Here is a 21,621-nt window from a genome sequence, read left to right as displayed (position 1 = left end):
TACCAGTGTGAGCGACATCATCGGTACTCGGATGATTTGCCTAAAGACGTTTCGCCGACGGACGTTTGACAGACGGGCAGGTCGCCGAATGGACGTTCCACCGAACGTTCATTCGGCCGAACGGAGGTTCCGCCGAAACGGGATTCGAACGCTCGCCCCGCCGGATCGTGTGTGTACAAGTTTTTCAACCTCGGCCCGCGGGCCATATACGGCCCGTTAGGATTTTTAATCCGGCCCGCCGCCGGTGTTGTCCAAATTATAGTAAAAATCAATGTTCGTCTGCCATCAATGGCAGTCCGGGAATAAGCACTCTTGGGCAGGCAGATGTAGCAGAACCGAGCCGTAAAATGACAGCAATCGGGTCAAATCCATCCTAAAACAGCATTTAATGATTAAATACAAATACTGGATGATATCGCGATGGAGGCAAAAAAACGTCTATAGACGTCCATTCGCCAAACGGCTCAAAATGCTCTCAAATTCGGTCAAATCCAGCTGAAAACAGCGTTTAATGATTAAATACAAATACTAGTATTTGTATTTAATCATTAAACTAACAAATACTAGTACGACCTGTCCGTCTGTCAAACGTCCGTCGGCGAAACGTCTTTAGGCGAATCATCCGGTCACGACATCATCATTGCTCGCTATCGGCACACCAGTATCACACCTGCCACAAGCAGGTGCATGTCAATGTTCCCTCTAATTTTTCATGTAAAACATGCTGTAAAACAAGAAAAACATGAGTGGACAGAGCTACTGCCACTGGCTGCCACTTAAACGGCGCCATCATGGGGAAAGGGGTAAAAAAAAATAAAAAAAAAAAAAAAATAAAAAAATAAAAAAAAAAAAAAAAAAAAAAAAATTGATCTTTCATATTAAGACGGGGGCCGCAAATTATCGTCCCGCGGGCCGCAGTTGGCCCGCGGGCCGCATGTTTGAGACCCCTGGTCTAGAGGATAAAGTGGCGTGGGAAGGGTTAAGCCAAAACTGCTCCATCTGCTTCCTGTTCTATTTCCCTGGCTGACTGTTGGCCCTTGCCCAACTCCTAATCAGACTACTGCATGACGCAATGTATTGAAAGCCATTCCAGGAGCAGAACAAAACAAGAAAATTACAAAACTCATAACTTGGAAAGTCATCCATGTAACCGCTGTAATTTACAGAAAGCAATGTTTTAGGATAAAGCAATAAATGTAATCCAAGATGAGATCAAAAAGGCAACGATAATGTGCACATGACAATAAGAATTGATAATTCATAAAAAAAATATTTGTTATAGAAAATAACACCATAGAACATAGTTACTGAAAAAGTAATCATCACTTGATTTGGCTCATAAATGTGTAAAAGTGTGGAGATTTATAATGTGACAGACAATAAGCTCAGTTTCTCCCGGGGGAGGTTTGGGATTTCTACCAGAGTACAGTTACTTGAAACCAAGGTCAAATGTTGGTGGCTCTAAAGAAGGCATGTCATGAAGGTCCAGTCAGGGACAAAGTATAACATGATTTTTTTTAATAAATGTTGTATATGTTGTTACAGATATGTAAATAACAGGAAGTAATGTGTTCTTATATGCACCCATTTATGGGAATATTCCCTTCTATTTATGATAAAAGATCTTTTCCAGTCAAGACTTGTTAGAACAACAAAACGATGACCCTAGCATAGTACAGGGGGCAGTCAAATAGTAATGAGCCATGTTCATTTTAACAGACTTAGAATTATTTCTTCTCTGAAGTCTTAATGTGTGGTTAAATATTTGTTTAGAGATAGTTTTTTTAAAAAAAATGATGGACATTAAGGCATGAGTGGACAAAGGCATAGGCAGAGAGCTGGGATTGCAGTCACATTAAACATTTTTAAATACAGTCGTACTTCTACTTACGAAATTAATTGGTTCCAGAACTTTTTTTTCGCAACTTGGATTTTTCACAAGTAGAGCAGTACTTTATATGTGTATTCTGTAATTCGTTCCACCGTTCTAAAAAAAAACCTACCAACTGAACCTTTAAAAATGATTAAAGTGTCCCACTTTGTTGTGAAAGGTATGAGACCAGACATAAATGAAAGAAAATGATAAGAAAATCATTCATTAATGTATTAAAATGAATAACAAGCATGTAAAAAATGTTCTATTGGTGCAGTAGTACAGCAGTAAGGAGGAAGCTAATGTTAACACAGGAACACATGCACATAAACACACATCTAAACAACTTCAATTTATGAATTCTAAACAACTCAGCATTGTGTAGAACTCCAAATGACTAACAGTTTCCAAGGACTCGTCATTTGTAATGCTTCCTTCTGTTTCAATAGCGATGCTATGAGGTGGGTTACGGCTGGTCGTATTGCCTTGCAATATTAGACAATCGCACGCCACTTGCTTATCTTCTGTTTTTCGACGAATAACAGTGACCGCTTATTCATTTCATTCGCACCAATAATTTTATATCAAGAACTGCGTGACGACAAACGGCGGTCAAAAGAGACAATTTCAAAATAAAATAACGGATACGGGAAAGGCATTTACGTTTTGGAGCATTTCGTTACTTGGATCTTGTTTTTGTATGTTGGGATGGGCATTTACATATCAAAGGGTCTCGTAACGTGACAATTTCGTACCCAGAGGCATTCCTAAGTAGAAGGTACGACTCTAATTGTAAAATGTTTCTGAGGATGAAGCATTTGGCTACCGCACTGCTAAGGAGTGGGAATTTCAAATTAAATACCAAAAAGAAGATCCATGTTTAAGTGAATTGCAGGACAAGTGAAGGAGTGGAAGGCCATTATCAACACTTAATCCTCGGAACAGTGGTAGGGTTAAGCAAGTGATCTGAAAATATCGCAGAGTCACTACGCAGTCACTAGAAAGACTTGTTCAGCTGACTTATCAGTAACGGGCAGAGTTTACCGGATTAACCGCCAATGATTGTTATCAATTTGTATCATTTGTGGTGTCAGTAAGTTACAAAATAAATCAAATAATCATTTATCTACATCTAGTTTTTTATAGACTATCGATCAGATCAAGCTTTACTTATATATCGCCCAGCAGATCAGACTAACCAGACAATGCCGTTGATGCAGAAGTCAGATCAAAGCAAAGTCTGCTCCCAGCTATTGGTTTAGTCTTAACGACCAGAGTCAAAGTCTCCCATATCCATTATGGCTTGTATTATGCAATTTGGTAAATGACACCATCAAGCTTGAGTTGTTCCAGGTGACCATTGGGAAGTATAATTTTAACACAAGCTTATAAATGTTTTTTTGCCAGTATGTCTTCAAGAACATATAGGAATGTAAGGAATTTTATAGAACAGACAGACAAAAACTGGCTATTTTTATCTTATCCTTTTCTCCTCAAAAGTCGCCAGCACACATAATGTAAGTAATCACAACTAAACGGTGTATGGTGGTGGTGGCAACATTTGACTGGGACTTCTGGCTCATACAAAACAGTCCAAAAGAACACCCTATTCCATTTACAAAAAATAAATACGAGAGCTGCCACGTGATGTGAATTTGATAACAGTCCAAACACTGCACTGCAGAGCGTAATAAAACTTTACAGTCACAAGATATATGAACAATACAGCCTCAAAATTATATTACATTTCAAGAAAATTAGCAATATTTCAATGATTTGGTAATAAAAATGTAGCAATATATATGTCATTTATACTTTGGATTAACAGTATATTTATTGTATATAATATTTAAGACACCCTTGTTTTAAACAATTATGTACTCAGGTCTCACATATAAATTACATAACAGATTCAAATCGGTTTACCTTTAAACCTCTAATAAGTTTTATACTCTAAGGGACTAAGGAGACTCTGGAAGAGGAAGAAAGAAAATTTGGAATCTTGCAGTTTTATGGTCCTGTGCAGTCAATATATGAACAAATTAATAAATAATGGCGGCAAGGCTTATAGTCAGGAGTACCTGATAGGTAAATTAGTAAAATCACTATAAGTCAGAACTGGTTAGTGCTAAAGACATTCCCTTCAACTGAGTGACCGAATAGACCTAAGATTTATTTGCCAAATATTTGAGAGCCGCATCATACTAGTTGCTATTCGTGCTCTTCCACTCTAGGTCACAGTGCCTAGCCTGTTTCCTGAAAACAGACTCCTTCTATAGAGTATCAATGTGCAGTCTGCCTGAAGTGCAAGAGGAGAAGCCGAAGAGGGGAGGAAGAAGGGAAGGTGGGCAAAACAAAGCCTCTATAGTCATCTCTCCAGCCGGGCAAGGCTGAGTCGCTCTACCCGGAGCGAGTTATGTAACATGACAGGAGGGCCCAGTTCTGGGCTCAGAGCTGCTGCCCAGTGCACACATTAATCTCCAGAGAGAAACAAGGCACAGTTCGGAGATGGATGATATAAAAGGGGCAAAAAAGAAGAGTGAAGCATGTGATTAAAAGAATTTCAGCTATTTGTATTTTCAAATAAAAACAACACTGTTTAAAAATTCAGATCCAGTCCCTAAGCAAGAATATCTGTTGATACCAATATCTTACAATTGCAGGTCTCATTTATTTTATTATTCAAGCATCCCTGCTTGAAACACCCAGGAGTCATGGACATTTCTCCTGAGTGTCAAGGAGAGAAAGTTATCTATTGGAATATCATAGTAAAAAGGACACACAAATTCCAGAACCCACTGCTAAATAAAGGTCTTTTAAAATGCAGTGCATCTTGTATCCTCTAATGAAATGTCAAGCAAATGGCCAATTCCAAGTAACACTTGCTGGTAGTGTAGGTTGCTTAGTGTTGCTACTATCGTGCTGTAGCATACCTTTTTTTCATGTCAAGCGTGTCGTTGCGCAGCGAAGGGTTCATTTTACACTGCATTGGATTTCAGTGCTTTATTATCTTGTATTAAGGGCTTACGTGTGGAAAATAGGTTAGCAGGTAGGTCCCATAGTTGTGAGATCAAGGGTTCGAAACCAGGTCTGGACATTCCTGTGTAGAGTTTGCATGTTCTCCTCGGGTTTCCGTCAGTTTTCTCCGGGTACTCTGGTTTCAGCCAACATCCCCAAACATGCACGGTAGGCTGGTTGAAGACTCTAAATTGCCACTATGTATGAGTGCGAGCGCGATTGGTTGTCTGTCTCCCTGTGCCCTGCGATTGGCTGGCCACCAATTCAGGGTGTCCCCTGCCTGGTGCCTGTAGTTAGCTGGGATATGCACCAACACCCCTCACGACCTTTGTGATGATAAGCGGTACAGAAAACGAATGAATTATCTTGTATTGTACTCAGTGTGTGTGTGTGGGGCAGGGGCAAAAGGCACTGTGGGAGTTACTAGTTTTCTTTGCCTTTCATATGTGGTTCTAAGACGTTGGGAGTTGCTACAGGAATTAAACTGGACACTGGAGTCCAGTAATATTCTTTTACAGAGGCTGCGTCCCAAAATATCCATAAATGGGTGAGTGCCCTTCTTGCACTCAAGACTTGCACAAAATGGTGGGTTATCTTTGGTTGTTGTGGTGTATATATAGCACTTGCACAAAATGGAAAGTCTGAAGACTAGGCGTATAACCACTTCCTAGCATCAAAATGGGCATAACTTCTGATGGTGTGTGCGCCGAAAGCTGCCAACCTTGTCTAGAACAAGACAGTGCGATGGACTTTGCGCAAAGATGGCTGTTTTCTCATGAATATCAACTGATGTATCACAGACATTTATTAGAATAATTTGTTAAAAAGTTTCTGTCCACCCAACATTAAATGCTTTACACTGTTGGATTATAAGTTTTGAAACAGTTACGAATGCTGCAGTGTAACTATGAAAACACTTTTTATTTACAATGTGATTGCTGATATACATAAATATGGTTTAACAAATGGATTAAATGATCGCTTGACTGATAGTTATTCATATGATTATATTAAAAGTTTATCAATGTGTTATTTACCACTATGTAGCCAGCACGAGCTGTGAGTAAAAACAATTTGTCAGCTCGCACGGACATTAGCCAAAACCTTAGCAGCCCAACACCCTCATTCCAAATCTGGTACATTGCTGGTCCACTTCATGTCAGAAAGCAGCAGGTAAAGTTCAGCTTCCGAGTGGAGAGGTTGATAGCGTAGCTATCACGCGAATTTAACCTTAAATTTTCTTTATCTCATGATAAGAAATCAACATTTGACACACAACAAACCAATAATTTATTTACCAACTTATTAACAAACTAAAGCCTGACTATTCGACAAGCTTCGGCCTTGGGAAGATAACATCTTTTTTCAAAAGGGACAGCGTGGGACACCAAGGCTGTGCAAAGGCAGTACAAGTGTTCATGTCATATATTCTTGTTATTATTTAAATTAAGACAATAATTGAGGACATATCCTTCAGTTGGTAGTCTTCAAATGCATGGTCAGATTGGTAAATTACCAATTATTTCTTCAGTGAAATCTAAAAACCTGTTGTACAGCATCAATTTTGTTGTGTTTTTTCCCCTGCGTGACGCGTACCCATGATTAGCCATTGTGTTCATCTGTCATTTCCCCGCCCATAGTGTATCTCCTGCTTGTGTGAGTGTTTCTGATTGTCTCGTTAACCCATGTCTTTATTTAAAACCTGTGTATTTGTCTGTCCTTGTCGGATTGTCTCTCGCCACGCCCTGTGCTCTTCATTTTCCCACTTTGCCACAATCATTAAAATTTTGTTAGTGCACTCTCACTCCCAGTCTTTGCCTGCTTCCCAGGGTTTGGGTCCTATCACGCTTCATGTTCAGCAAAACTTGACATGTTTTTTGTCATACAACAACATAGATTTTAGAACACTTTTGAACTCATGCGACCAATTGTTTTTTTTCCTCCGATTTAATGTTTTTATGATGGTAAGCTCTCAAAATCACAATTGCATTGCCCAGCTCTAGGCAGAAGCAATCACTGATCTAAATTAACTGAGGATTTTCACGTGACAATTAATGCCAACAGACAGTTTTAATACTGTGCTAACTGCGTAGCCCATGTTAAGGATATAAGGTGTTTAAAAAGTTTGATTCTGATCTACTGAGCTGCTTGCCTGGAAACCATGTGACTGGCATCACATTAGGGGATGGTGGAGGGTGGTGCATGGGTGTGCGTGTAAGTGCCTGCGTGCCCAAAGGCATACTGTGTATTCCACTCCTGGCAACCATAATAAGCTTTGTGATCAGTTTCCTTGGTTTCCACTGACAGTAAGCAGATATAGGGAGCTCAGGGAAGTAAACAGAAACAGCTCTGGCTGGTGCAATGCCACAGACAGAGAGACAAGAAGAGCTGCTGTGAGTGGGAAAATACGAATAAATGATATATACAGAAGAACACCTATCACAAACCACCGGTGCAATTGTGTCCAACACCTTTTTTTTGCCCAGCAAGTATCCAGTATACATGGCTGTTTAAAAAAAAAACGATGCACACAAATAGCATATTCAAGCTCAATTTCAAATGCACAATATGGCCATCACTCACATCATGTTTTTGGGGTGGATATAAACAATATAGAATTCTGGTATCCATGTTTAGTGAAATACTTGCTAATAATGAAGCAATTTTGTTGGAACTTGCCTTGAGTCTGCATTACTGAAACAGTGACCTATTTTTCCTTTGCAATACCACAACCTCTGACAAAGGACGGCAATACACAGGTTTAGTATCCACTAAGCACTTTACTTAACACAAGCATTCCAATGGATAGAACAGAACACTAATGTGCTTTCAGTCAGCCAGACATGCTTTCAGCCTTCTGCACATATAATAACAGACTGGATGTCTGTTGCTTGCATTATGAACATGCATGCATACAGAAATGTATCCTTAAATATTACTCTTGATCAACAAAAGGCTACTCTATTCGCTTAAACAACAGCAAAACAATTTAGTATGGCAGCAAAATTTGGAACGCGGTACTAAATTCAGTATAACCTCAGAAGCAATTTTTTGAATAACATAAAATAAAAAACAATTAAATATGTCCCATAACTGAGTTTTCTTTCTTGAGTGGCCAAAGAAGGTGCCAGGGAATGCCTCTGGAAGGGCCATCTTTTGGAGGAATTACATTACAAAAACTGGTTTGTCATGGTGTGACATTCTGTGATATGCAACAGCAATGACTAATCAGTGTTCAGCATTTCCAAAGGTGTAAAAAAGAAGGAACTCTGTCCCCCCAAAGCTAAGCAGTTACAGTGCCTTAAAAATAAATAAATAAGTCAATAAAAAGGCAAAAGCTCAACAGCAGGACTGCAAGAGATTGGCTTCACAATGCGAAATGAGTAACTTTTCCCTTTGTTTATGGCAAAACAAACACATTTAAACCTAAGAACAACAAAAGATAAACAGATGTATCCTATTTCATGATACAAGGAGCAAACATTGAAGGGACTTCAACATACCGATTCCATGGTTGTGGAAGAAGGTCAGTAAGATAAATCCAAAAAGAGAAGGACCAGTTTATTTTCAGGTGTCCACGGAATTCTGAAACATGACAGAAAAGAAAAAATGTTTATTGAGGGAAAGGCAAAAAGGCACTATTGGCACGATTTGATAAAGAATCCTCATTAAAGTATTTTTTCTGACCTTTAAGTGTTCATGTGACTATTCAAATAGATACTTTAAAGTAATGCTATCAGGAGAAACTATCATGGCAGGGCTACATGTCAAAATCATGGGTATACTAGACAGGGTTTTTGCCTAACAAAAGGGTCAGGGTGTTTATTCAGTATGAATATATGCTTTATATTTTATATTCATACATTCATTTCCCATTCTGCTTATTAATTATTATTATTAGGGGCCCGGTGGCATTTGAGTCTATTCCAGCATGGGCAGTAAGCAGAGGACACCCTGAATTGGTTGCCAGACAACTGGTGGGCACAAGGATAAAAACACAAACACACTAGGGGGAATTATATATGTTCTAATAAAATTAGGTCACAATTACCCAAGGTATTATTTGCACGGGTTGACTATAAAATAAAACAGTTAATCACAAAGCAAAACCTAACCAGACAAGACAGTGGAATGGGCAGTGGGGAAACAAATGAGGCAAACTGGTCCTAATAGCCTTTGTAGCTGTGCTCATGTTACCAACAATTCTGGACAGACACCCATCCCCCTGCTCACTTCCAAGTACGAGGACAAGGGTTTATCAGGATTTCAGAGGCGGGACATGGGAGCAGATTCAACAGAGGCCCAGTGTTGGGTTAAATAATATTCTAGTCCGTGTAGAAACTCTATGCAATAAGACCACAATTCAGATTGGGTAAAATAACATTTGAAAACCAAAATGATTTAAACGTAGCTCAGTAGTAGTCCTTGGGTACGTGAACAACAATGTATTTGGAATTGGTATTTCATAATTAATATAGAGAAAAAAATGCTTGGTCCTCCTATCACACCACATAATCAAGTAGTAAGAAGCAGCATAGCAGGTGGATGCGTAGGAAAGGATTAAGGCCAGACCTCACTGAGATGTCCTACATGGCAAGACGGATGAGACTGTAGGTATTTGTGTATTTACTGGCATGTAACCTATTACAGGTCACCAGCAGGAATCTGAGGATTGATAGATTGCAATAATCCATGCAGTAAATAGAATACACCCCCCATAGACAAACAAAATGTTAGTAGATGAAATAAATAGTAGGTTAAGGAGAGAATGGACAAAGGGAGAAATCACACAATAATTCACAAGTGAACATTAAAAAAGGGATGTTTGCACCAATGGGCTTGAATTAAACTCAACTGAACTGAGCTAGTACCTGACTTTTCACTTTTCTAGCATCTTTTGGTGTAGTTTCGATAAAAAACAACCACCAGGAAATTAACATCGACATCAAAATAGAGACAGACATTTAAGGTTTAATGTCTACGCATCGACCACAAACGCAGGAATGTGATACATAACTAGCATTACCTCAGTAGATTGCTATCTAATAATAAAAACAAAACTGGTAAAATGTGCCGTATTTGTCGGACTTTTACGTCATACCACCCAAAAAAAATCATAGGAAAGTGCAAGGTCTTGCTTCATATGGCAAAGAAAGGGAAGACTTAGGTTACTGTCTCGCTCAATTTTAGAGTAAATGAGTCTACCATTCATTCTATCAAGAAGGATGAGGCTAACATTTGCAAGGTGTTTTCCATCACTTTAAGTAAGACAGCAAAGAGGGTTGCTACATTTCTTAAGACTATCGTCTGTGTGGAAGCTACTTTGGCCATATGGATAGCCGACTGCCCAAAGAACAACATAGCCTTGGAACCTGCCCACCGCTATGGTGTAGGTATGACTGTACAAAAATAGTTCACCCACCACCAATGTAGTAAATGATCAACGCAGGTCTAGTGTGCCCTTTGTACTGTTCAGTGTAAAATAACACGTGGAATGATATCATATCATGTAAATAATTTCACACGACTCGCATTGGAGTAGAAGTCGCACACCCAGCCAAACTATATATTTAAAAAAAACTGCAACTTATAGTACGGAAAATACTAGAGATGGTGTGCAATCTGAAAGGTTTGCAGTTAACCGAGACCCAAACAGTTGCTTTGTTGATGATGTAATGGACCAAAATTGGGAAAATATACATTTGGAAAAACAAGTCTGATTTGGCCGGAAATATATATACAAGAAACGGGAATTAGAACTTGTTGTAATAACTCTACTACTTAGATGTAGTCAGCTGATTTTTAATGCACCAACAATGGTGGAGAAAGCAGACACTGGAGGGTGCATGGGAGATAACATACTTTACAAATCACTTCAACAAAAGTGTCGATATTATTGATGGGGTCAGGGAGGGACCTAGGGAAAATTATCCTCTATCCAACTCAACAGAATAGAAGATCAAGAAGGAAAAATGCAAGATGAAAATGCAAAGAGAAGGTCAACGATAGTCAATAAAGAGTAAGTATGAGGTATAGAGCAAGAAGTCAGGTAGAGAAGGCAGTCAAAATAAAAAAAATGGGAAAATGTGCATTTGTCATTCGAAAAAAACTATTTTGTTACGATAGGTTCAAGGCCTTATTTTATATAAGTGGAGTTCTCAATTGTGGCATGAGAGATAGGAGGGTTAAGGCTGCAATGAAGAGAAAGCAGTGTTTGTGACAATTAATTTTTTGCTCAGCACAGCTTTGCCATGGTTACTTCAACATGCGCACACACAAGCACAACAGCCCTTGATAAAAATGTTCTGCTGTTGTCAAGGTAACAAGCTCACAGAGATGAAAAATATCTCATTCAAAGAAAAAAGAAAACATCTTGAAATGGAATGTGATGTGTGGTAATGCTTTGTGGGCAAAGCATTCTATCTATATTCTGTGTTGCTCTACACAATGAAAATATAAATATTTTATGATTGACCAAAAGGGCGGCCCGGCGGCTTGAGTGGTTAGCACGTCGGCCTCACAGCTGTGGGGTCCTGGGTTCAAATCCAGTTTGCATGTTCTCCCCGTGCCTGCGTGGGTTTTCTACGGGTACTTTGGTTTCCTCCCACATTCTAATGACATGCATGGTAGACGGATTGGACACTCTAAATTATCACTAGGTATGGGTGTGAGTCCAAATGATTGTCCGTCTGCTTGTGCCCTGCGATCGGCTGGCCACCGATACAGGGTGTCCCCCGCCTCTGGCCCAAAGTCAGCTGGGATTGGCTCAGCACCCCCTGCAACCCTAGTTAGGATATAGCGGTTCAGAAAATGAAATGGGGAAAAAATGATTGAACAGATGTACATATCAAGTGGTACCTCGACCTACGATCAGCTCTACCTACGACATGCTCGAGGTACGATGAAAATTTCGATCGAATAATTCGTCCGCGATATGATCAAAATTTCGAGATGCGACCAAGCCAGGTGGCCATGACATGAGGCTGTTTATCATTGTAGCACACTGTCTTTTTTTGCCGCAACTCTTTCGTGTAAAACAGATACCTACGAGCACTGAACGATTTATTCAGACGAGTTTCGACCAGGAAACGCACAACGCGCATGCGCGGGCAAAAAGAGGGCTTTCTGGGTAATGAAGTATACTCGTGCACACAACACCGATAGGCAATGGCACCCTTTCTCAGAATAAAACTTCATTACCCACAATCAATACGTGGGTAGGCTGTTATTCATTCCTTAGCCTTAGTTCCCGCGATCGCTCATTCAAGACTACTTCTCGTTGGCAAGTGGTCGTGGGTTATCCTATTGTGAGGACATTTGTGTGCATCGTTTTCGGAATACTTTGAAGGGAATACAACAGCAAACAGCCCAGCGAAAGTGAGGGTGGAGGCGTGGCAAACAGCTAACCCGACCAGAAGGAAGGTAAAAAAAAATTAAAACAAAATTAGAATTCAGTTTTGTGTAAAGTTACATTAAACGTATGTTTGAGTGTGTCTGTATATATTAATCCAAGTTAATTTAAATTTGTTTGTTCGTTAACGAGTGCCGTGGATAAAGTCCCCCCGAACACCCTCCCTCCGCCTCCGTGTATGTTGCTGTCTCTACCCTTCGCAAAAAACGTCTAATTTTACTTCTATTAAACACATTTTATTACTATCAGACCACTAGTTATGCGTGACTTTGTTAATAGATGGCGAATTAGAAGAAATGGAACATTTTTTCCAATCCAATATCCTGTTTTTGGTGTTTTTTCAGAGGGTTGGAACGAATTAATTTGTTTTTAGTTCATTTCAAAGGGTTACGAAAAGCTCGACATACGATCTCAGTCCCGGAACGGATTAAGATCGTATGTCGAGGTACCACAGTACACCTAAATATACGGATGCACGCACACGCAAACACACATACACGCACGTATATTGATAATGGTGAAAAGTGACAAAAAGGGGTAAACACTCTTAGTTTCAAGCTCCAGCGTCACACCGAATGCTCCTCACTGTATGGAGGGCTTGTTTTGGGATAAGATTCTGTGAGCATGTACAGAGGTGGTCAAAGGTTTCGAGACACTTTCTCATCTTACTGAACGATTGAACCATGGCCGCCATACAGCCACGCATCGACGGTCGTGCAAATGTACTGGGTGACCGGCTTAACATTAGATATGCCGGGCTTGGTGTAAAGCTTTTTCTACACCCAATTTTGACACTGTTAATCACTCAGAACGCTCAAGTTTGCCTGTGAAAACGCCCTCGATTTTATCTAAAAAAAGGACATAAAACAAATTCACTACTGACCTGAGACGGGTATACCACCGACAAATGACCACACAAACATTGTGTACATTAGGCAATTCAACAATCAAGTACAGTGACAATACCCTGAGTACATCAATTAATACATTCTTCAGTAGGTATTTTAGTCTATGTAACATTTCATAAAGAAGATTTATGTACAAAGATAACTCTCTTCGGGCAACTCCACAAGCTGGGATAGGGAGTGGCTATACACTGCACGAGCCTTGACATGTGCCACGCAGTCTCATAAAAACCTGCTTACTACTACAATGTTGCATGTCTATTATGATTCAAGGTCCTGTACAGGAGGAATAAGCAAAGCAGACCTTGCCATTTGGAAAAATCCAGGAGCGCTATCAACATCACTCCTGAATATCCTCCCAAATAAATGTAATTTAAAAAATGTCATTTCATTGCGTGATCTACTATGTTTATGTTTTAATTCATCTTTATATATTCAGCTTGTGTGATGCTTTTGACAGTTGGGTTAGTATCATTTAAGCATTAAGCAATAAACCGTATTAATTCGCTATCAAAATCTTTTTGTTTGGAAAGCAAGGCTCTTTAAAATCTCTGTCAGAATGCTCTTGGAAGCCTTTCCGGTGCTAGAAACCATGACACATTTAGGGGCCGACTACAGATTAATTACAGCAAAGTACTATCGAAATATGAGGAATGAGGTGAACTAATTGATAACCTAAATGGTTTGCCACGAGGAAATATCACCAAATGAAATATGTCGACCACAAAAGCAGAATTACCAATAGGTGAAACAATGTGTGTTGTTAAAATGAGCCAGACATGAATCACAAGGTCTTTCTTTAAAGCCAGCGGTCTGGCTGTAAATACAGAAAAGAGCTGACGTCTGCACATGCACGCACTGGTCAAAAAGGGCGCTTAGATCCTTTGTTATGGTTAGGTATACTCCCCCACAGCAGGCTATGGAAAAACAAAAGGTAGTTGGCTAGACATGTTAGGAACTGTAATCATAAACTGATGCACCTCCTCTCTTTAGTATTAAGGTATGTCTTTACATTTCATTCACATCTAGCAAGCGCAGACACACACCTCCCAATTCTCCTTCCCCCTTTCCTGTTGTTGCATTTCAATGTAAATAATGAGATGAATGGCTGCAGCTGGCCCATCAAAAGGCCAGCCCCACTAAAGGGCCTTGATGATTGAGATTCAGCCGGGCCATAACATCTCCACCCTCCCCCAACTAGCACTGCAACATCCTCTCACTTTATGGTCTACTGCAGGGGCTGTTTGTCCCAAGAATGTTCTAACAACTCTTTTCTGACAAAGACCACAAAAAAACTCTAAAATACGGCTGAGCAATTGTAAATGGCAGATCAATTTTTGGGGGTCAGCCATAACGTACTGAACCAAGAATAATATGATGCTGATAGGTGCTGACGATCTTGGCATATTGAACAGTCCTTACAGTTGAGGTTAACTAACACTAAACACGAAAATAAAATTGACACATACATTCAAATACAAAATGTTTTATTTTTCTAACGTCTGATAGCTTTAGGCTTATTTAAGAGGATGCACATCCCAAAGAAATAGTAATGTTAGCTAGAAAATGAAAAACACTTTCAACGGCATCTAGTTTTCAAATGTTTTTACTACTACATCCATTATTGTTTTGTATACATTCTTACATTACTGAACAATTTACATGATAATTCTCTCTTTATTTTGTTCTTTTATTCATCTTCCATTCCCTTTGTCCTCAGAAGGGTCGCAAGTGTGCTGAAGGTCAATCCCAGGCAACTGTGGGCATTCGGCAGGGTAGAATCTGAATTGTTTGCCAGCCAATTGCAAAGCACTCTGGGACATTTACACGCACACACACACGTACCTTGGTATAATTTGGAGCGTTCAATGGGGAAACCATGCTTGTTTTTTGGGATGTGATAGAAAACTGCAGTAAACTGCCAGAGAACCAATGCAGGCGCGTAGAGAATATGCAAACTTCATAGGACTGAACTCCTCCTCACAAAACTATGATTAGGACATGCTAAACACTCGTTCACTCAGTAATATTTGTATTCTATTGTTTATTGATTTAATTTGGGGTCTGCTGTTTAAAATTTGGTGGGGCAGAGGAAGAATGGTTAGCAGGTCTGGAATTCTTATCTTGTAACAGTATGCTAGTAGTAAGGGAGCATCATTTGCAATAGTTTGGCTTCGTGTCCTCCCTTAATTTTCTGACAGATGTTTCATCCCAATGTTACGTGGACCTTTCCTCATTTAAATAGGTAAATGAACAATGTGGGCTGAAGATGGAATTCATCAACCAAATTACTGATTTTCTATTATATATTCTATTTTGACACTACCATGCCGTGCTTCGTCCGCCATTTAGTCCCAAGCTCCAGGGTTTTTGCTTAGCTAGTGCCGACTTCTTGCCTTTATTTGTGTCTGCTGGGGGAATCTTTGCCTTTTTTGCTCTCCTTTTTCCCCCATATAATGGCCCCGGAGAAGAAAACTGTCTTCGAGCAATGCTGCTCAAGTAAAAAAAAGCGATTACCAAGGAAAAAAAGTTGTTCATAAAAAGAGCTGAGAAAGGAGAAAGATTAAGGTAAGTTAAGATATCAGAACTGCCAACCTCCGTCGACCCCATTTCAGGAGTACCCTTATCCCATTTCCGGAGTTTTATAATTTCATCAGGAGTCAATGCGATTCGCGCAAAATTGATATAAAATGTAAAAAAATAACAACATAGGACAATTTAAATCAAACTGTTATTTTCATGTTTTTACTTTAATTGAAATATTGTGTTTTTGCAAACTATTGAAAAAGTACAGCATGATTAAAAAATAAGTATAAAAAGTGAACAAAGTATAAAAAAAATTATCATTTATTGGCAAATTCAAATTTCCACAACATTAACATGAGTTTTTCAGCTCGTCCCTAACCCACACTTGCATGTTATGCAATGTGAAAATGTTGGTCCTCTTGGAGACGGCTTCAACATGGGATATTTCGCCTAATACGGACCAATAAACTTCTGCGAGTGTCTGGGTTTCTTATTAGAAGTTTAATACAAATTGCCATCCATTTTGCGGTTATCCGAAGCAGGCATATTGATCAGGCTTACCAGTGCTGTGTACTCCTACTTCCCTTTAGAACAACCATGGAAATGATAGGATTTGTTTCAAAACAAATGGCTGGTGGTTAAGTCAGCCTTAATAATACTTCCCTTATGGAAAAAAACAAAAATGAGAGACTACCAACGCAATCGATTCCGAATCGGTTGCCACAGTGAAGCCGCACAAGACGAATCATTCTTTCAGAACTTGTAACTCGGATGATTCACTTTGCACTCGTGTTACCAAATCCATCTGGTTTACAGTGCAGTAGAATCAGGATGGCGGAAGCCGAAACGATGGTGTGAATTTCGAGGCATTTAAATCGGGAATTAGGTACTTTTCCAAAATGGTTGCTTCAAAAAGATTTAAGTGACATTTTTGGGGATTTCCGGAGTTTAGAAAGGTTGTCAGGGGTCCGGAGTTTGCGTTTTCGCATAAGTTGGCAGCGCTGATATATTCTCATCTATCCAAAGTGCAATCTTTGCCCTTGCTTGCGCAAAACTCATCACTAAAAGCTGCTTTGTGTCTAGCTTATATCGCCAAAAGTCGATTGACCAGCGCTTGTTTCTGCTGTAATGGCTCGCTTTCCCGTGGCAAAAAGGAGTATGGGGAAAGGGTGCATTTCATAAAGAGCAGTACCACCAGTTATGTTTGTGTCAAAATTTGCAAATGTATAAGCTGGTAGAGCTAAAAAAACAGGTCTTTGTGCTGCTCTTGGTGAGCTTGACACCTGGAGCACCATGGAAACTACGTGAGGATGCTTTTCATTGACTATAGCTCAGCCTTCAACACTATAATACCGGACATTCTGGCTGAAAAACTCTCCCACCTAGGACTATCCTCTTCCATTTGCTACTGGATTAAGAACTTCTTGACCAAACGTCCACAAACTGTTAGACTTGGTCCTCACTTCTCTTCCTCCATTACACTGAGCACTGGCTTCCCTCAAGGCTGTGTACTGAGTCTACTTCTGTACTCCCTGTACACACGACTGTACACCGACCGACCCACCAGTCTAACTCCACCATCAAATTTGCCGATGACACCAGTGTGGTCGGACTTATCTCAGGAGGGGATGAGTCGGCCTACAGAGATGATGTCAACAAACTGTCTTCGTGGTGTTTGGTGAACAATCTCACACTAAACACCACGAAAACTAAAGAAATAATCCTGGACTTTCGCAAACGCAGCACAGATCTGGCCCCACTCCTCAAAAATGGAGTATGTGTAGACAGGGTCCAGTCCTTCAAATTCCTGGGGGTCCACGTCACGGACAAGCTCTCCGGGTCTACCAACGCCACGGCAGTGGTGAAGACGGCGCAGAAGCAATTCCATTTCCTGAGAGTACTCAGGAGGAACAACTTGGACACTAAACTTCTGGTAACCTTCTATAGAGCCACTGTGGAGAGCATCCTGGCATACTGCTCTGTGTGGTACGTGGAAGCACGGCAGCAGACAGAAAGGCCATGCAGAGAGTGATCAACACTGCCCAGAAGATCATCGGCTGCTCTCTGCCCTCACTGGGTGACATTGCCAGCCCTCGCTACCTCAGCAGAGCCAGGAACATTGTCAGGGACCAATACCACCCTGGTCAGAACCTGTTCCAGCTGCTGCCCTCTGGCAGACACTACAGGTCTCACAAAGTACGGACAAATAGACTTAAGGACAGTTTTTCCCACAGCCATCAGGACTCTGAACTTGAGCTAGGACGACACACAATCCCTTCTGTGCAATAATCTCCGGGTGTGCAATAATGTGTAATATCTTAGAAATCTGTGCAATATTTTAGAATCTGTGCAATATTTTAGAATTCACCTAGCCGGGATGTGACTTTTTATACTTTTATACTACTATTTATGTAGCACCACCAATTTCGTTATACGCAGCTGTGTATGATGACAATAAAGGCTTTTGATTTGATACGACAGCAATGTGTATATTTACGGTACTCAGCATAGACATTCCTCTCACTCAAAAGTCTTGACCTAAATATATACCGAGTAGGGTATACAAAGTGCACTGTCTGATAAATGAGTTGGTAATACAGTAAAAAAAAAAAAAGATAAAATTAAAATCACTCACCTTACCATTAATTTGTCATACCAAGTTAGAGTCCTATTTATAAATCAAATAAAACTCCAACAAACTGGACAGACTCATCTTGGATTTCATAGCATAGCTTTTTGTGAGACAGGACAGCGTTGCCATGCCCCCCTCCCCCCAAAAAATAAATCTCCCCATTTGCATTTCTGTTTTTCTCACATTGCATCTGCTTATATACTTGTTAGTGAAGTCATTTGAGGTAAAATATTTTCATCCGTAAGGCTATAAATTCAAAAGATAGTGTCGTAAAGCAACACAAGTGTCGCTTTCAGTGTCGTAAAGCGACAAGCATTGCATCAAACAAGTTCTATGATGACTAAATTGTTGATGGCAGAGTTGCTGTTTGTCCCATTACATTTTAGTGATGAAGCAACTGCTACCCTTGTTCTTCACCGTGTGTATATTTTTCAAGCCAGGTGAATCAGAATCGCCGAGGCAAGCAATAACAAGAATCATCACTAGTCATGCAAAGCAGAACTGAAATAAATAATGTACAGACTCATCTCTTAATATTGCAACTATTTTTATAGTACCACTAATGTATGACTAATATTATGACCTTCTGGTAGTGCATTTTCATTTTTCTCTTTGTTTGGCCTTAAAACTGAACCGTACAGTTCAACTTTAGTTCACCGGATGTTGAGGCAGGGCTACAGTTCTGGCAGGAAGTTACATGCCAACTCAAGTCACGTGAATGAGGCAAGGCATTGGCTACTCCACTGCCACTGAAATAAGTCATAGAAGCCATAGGAGATAAATATTTAAAAGTTACAAATCAAACATGGAGTTTTTGCCATCACAAATGATTACTAAAATAAGCTGAAATGACCTAAGTAGATGTTTTTCTGCATGAATGTTTAACATTTGCAAAAACAACAATTCCTTTTTGAGATGAGACTCACAAAGTACCCAGCCAAGTCAGACACGGGACTCTGGAAAAGCAGTAACATGCCACAAATGCAAACCTTACATTTTGAAAATAGTGAAACAGACTTGGCTAAAAATATGCAGTACTGCAGTGGTAGGTCAGCACTTGAGCACAACCAAAGAGAAGTTAGGACGACATAAGACTGTTTTTGTTTAAAGTGTCACTTTTTAACCATAAAGATTGCATTTTAGAGAATTTTGCCATTGGTTCATAGCAGACTAAAGCGGTTTGTATGTGGTCTTTCACCATTAGCCTCATTGAAGCGATGCTAACACTACAATGCGTAATCGAGATGTGTTTTCAGATTTTTTACGACTGAACTTTAGTTCAGAACTAAAGGTTGGTCATCAACACAACACAGAACTTCTGCGTTGTGTTGATGACCAATAAACATCCGTGTAACTGTATTCTTGCATGCAATGCGTAATCGAGATGTGTTTTCAGATTTTTTATGACTGAACTTTAGTTCAGAACTAAAGGTTGGTCATCAACACAACACAGAACTTCTGCGTTGTGTTGATGACCAATAAACATCCGTGTAACTGTATTCTTGCATGCAATCAAAGGGTAAAGTTTTAGCATGCATGCAGCAATAAATTGCAGCTAGGAACATTAATTTTTGATTACCATTCAAATGATGGACTTGTTGCATATTGTGACAGGCTTGCTAGTTTATAGCATTTGCAACCTATGTGAAAATTAAAGACAACAGATAAAACATGTGTTAGGAAAATACAAGTGCAATTTTTGTACCAAGTGTAAACCTTACAGTTCGCATCTCAGTGTGCACACTTCCGGTGAACATTTCAAAATTAAAAAACGGGATATTGCCTCTTAACAATAATTTATGCAACAATATATCAGACGAGAAAATGTGCTGTCGCGACGGGCCTAGGACCACAGTCCCTTGCACTCTCTATGAACAGGGGTGGGCAAACCTTCGAGGGCCGCTGTGGGTGCAGGTTTTTGTTCCAACCGATCCAGTACAGATACTTTGACCAATGAGATTTCTGTACAAAACAAGACCCACCTGACTGCAAGCCACTGATTGCACTTGTAGGACACCTGATTGCCGAAAAGGTGTCCTCCTTATGGGTTCGAATGAAAACCCACACCTACTGCACCCCTTGGTGGAATAGTTTCCCCACCCCTGCTATAGAAGCTACAAGTAAGCCCAATGTGGGATGAAATGTAACAGAAGGGAAAATGATAATGATGGAAAGCTAAGAGCTAAGGAAGCGCACAAGTGCAAATTTGGCCAATAAAAACGGCTAATATCAAAATGCCGTTTTGATGAAGGTACATGTAAGGACTCTTAATGAACAGAAGTTTAAAATTATAACCTTAGTTATTACATATTAGCATCTAACAGCAAGGAACACCAAGCTCACTGAAAGTTGACTCATCCAAGATGGTGCCAGCCTGGTACATTGGCTCTAATAAAATGCTCTATTTAGCGAAGCGTCTACGCCTACATGTCTGAGGCTAATCCTAGTTTACATTACCAATGATTTTTAGGCACAGGGACTTTACACTAAAATTTGTGATTTGAGCGCACGACTACGTTTCCCAGCAAGCCTACACTGTTTTTTTTTCGGTCTTGGGGAATAATCACAATACTTTTTTGAATAATTTCCACGCGTACGTACAAAATACACATTTGCGGAAAAAATGAGTTTGTTGTATGCTACTTTTGCAGATTGAAATTGTTGCTTATTACATTGCTACAACAATAGCGACGTTTCCTGTCATATTCGAGTTCATCATATCACAGTGTTTTAATAAAATTCATATTACCACCAAAAACCACCATGAATATTGGATGTTGGTATGCTATAGCAGAAACCGCTGCGGCACTATCTGATCTGGGACCCCGTTATTGCAGAAGTATCGAATGCGGACTCGATGTCTGCAATTTCCCGAACTCTGACTCTGGTTAAAAATATGTGAACTGTCATTCCTAGTATTGTCATGAACTTGGTGGTGTAAAACAAAACAAAAAACCTAAGTAAAATTGAACATACAGGCAAATGCGTTTACATACACAAATTACCAGCAAACAAAACAAAGTGGAGAAAAAAATCTCATCCAGATAGCTCGGCGTTTTGTTCCACTTCCCATCTTCTTGCTCAATTTTCCATCAGGGAAGTTGTAACTGACACTACCCGTCGAATGTGAATCTTTCACAACAACTTTCTCACTTGCCTAATAAAAGATTATCAGGTAATCATTACGGTTAAGATTTGCACAAAATAAACAAAAACAAATGGATTGTTTTCTCCCCATTTCCACTGAAACAAACAA

General features: G+C 39.8%; 1 protein-coding gene across 2 annotated transcripts in view; it reads right to left on the bottom strand.

Moving 5' to 3' along the window:
- The window catches only part of ankrd11 (ankyrin repeat domain 11), a 75,970-nt gene that overhangs the window by 52,300 nt on the left and 2,049 nt on the right, over positions 1-21,621 (bottom strand). For both annotated transcript variants that reach the window (XM_077588018.1, XM_077588019.1), the window contains exon 2: positions 8,395-8,476. The gene's annotated coding sequence lies outside the window, so the exon portion shown is untranslated. The remainder of the gene's footprint in view (positions 1-8,394; positions 8,477-21,621) is intronic.

The sequence above is a fragment of the Stigmatopora argus genome, chromosome 2 (assembly GCF_051989625.1).
Source record: "Stigmatopora argus isolate UIUO_Sarg chromosome 2, RoL_Sarg_1.0, whole genome shotgun sequence".
NCBI classification, from domain to species: Eukaryota; Metazoa; Chordata; class Actinopteri; order Syngnathiformes; family Syngnathidae; genus Stigmatopora; species Stigmatopora argus.
This window is presented reverse-complemented; position numbering and strand designations above follow the sequence as displayed.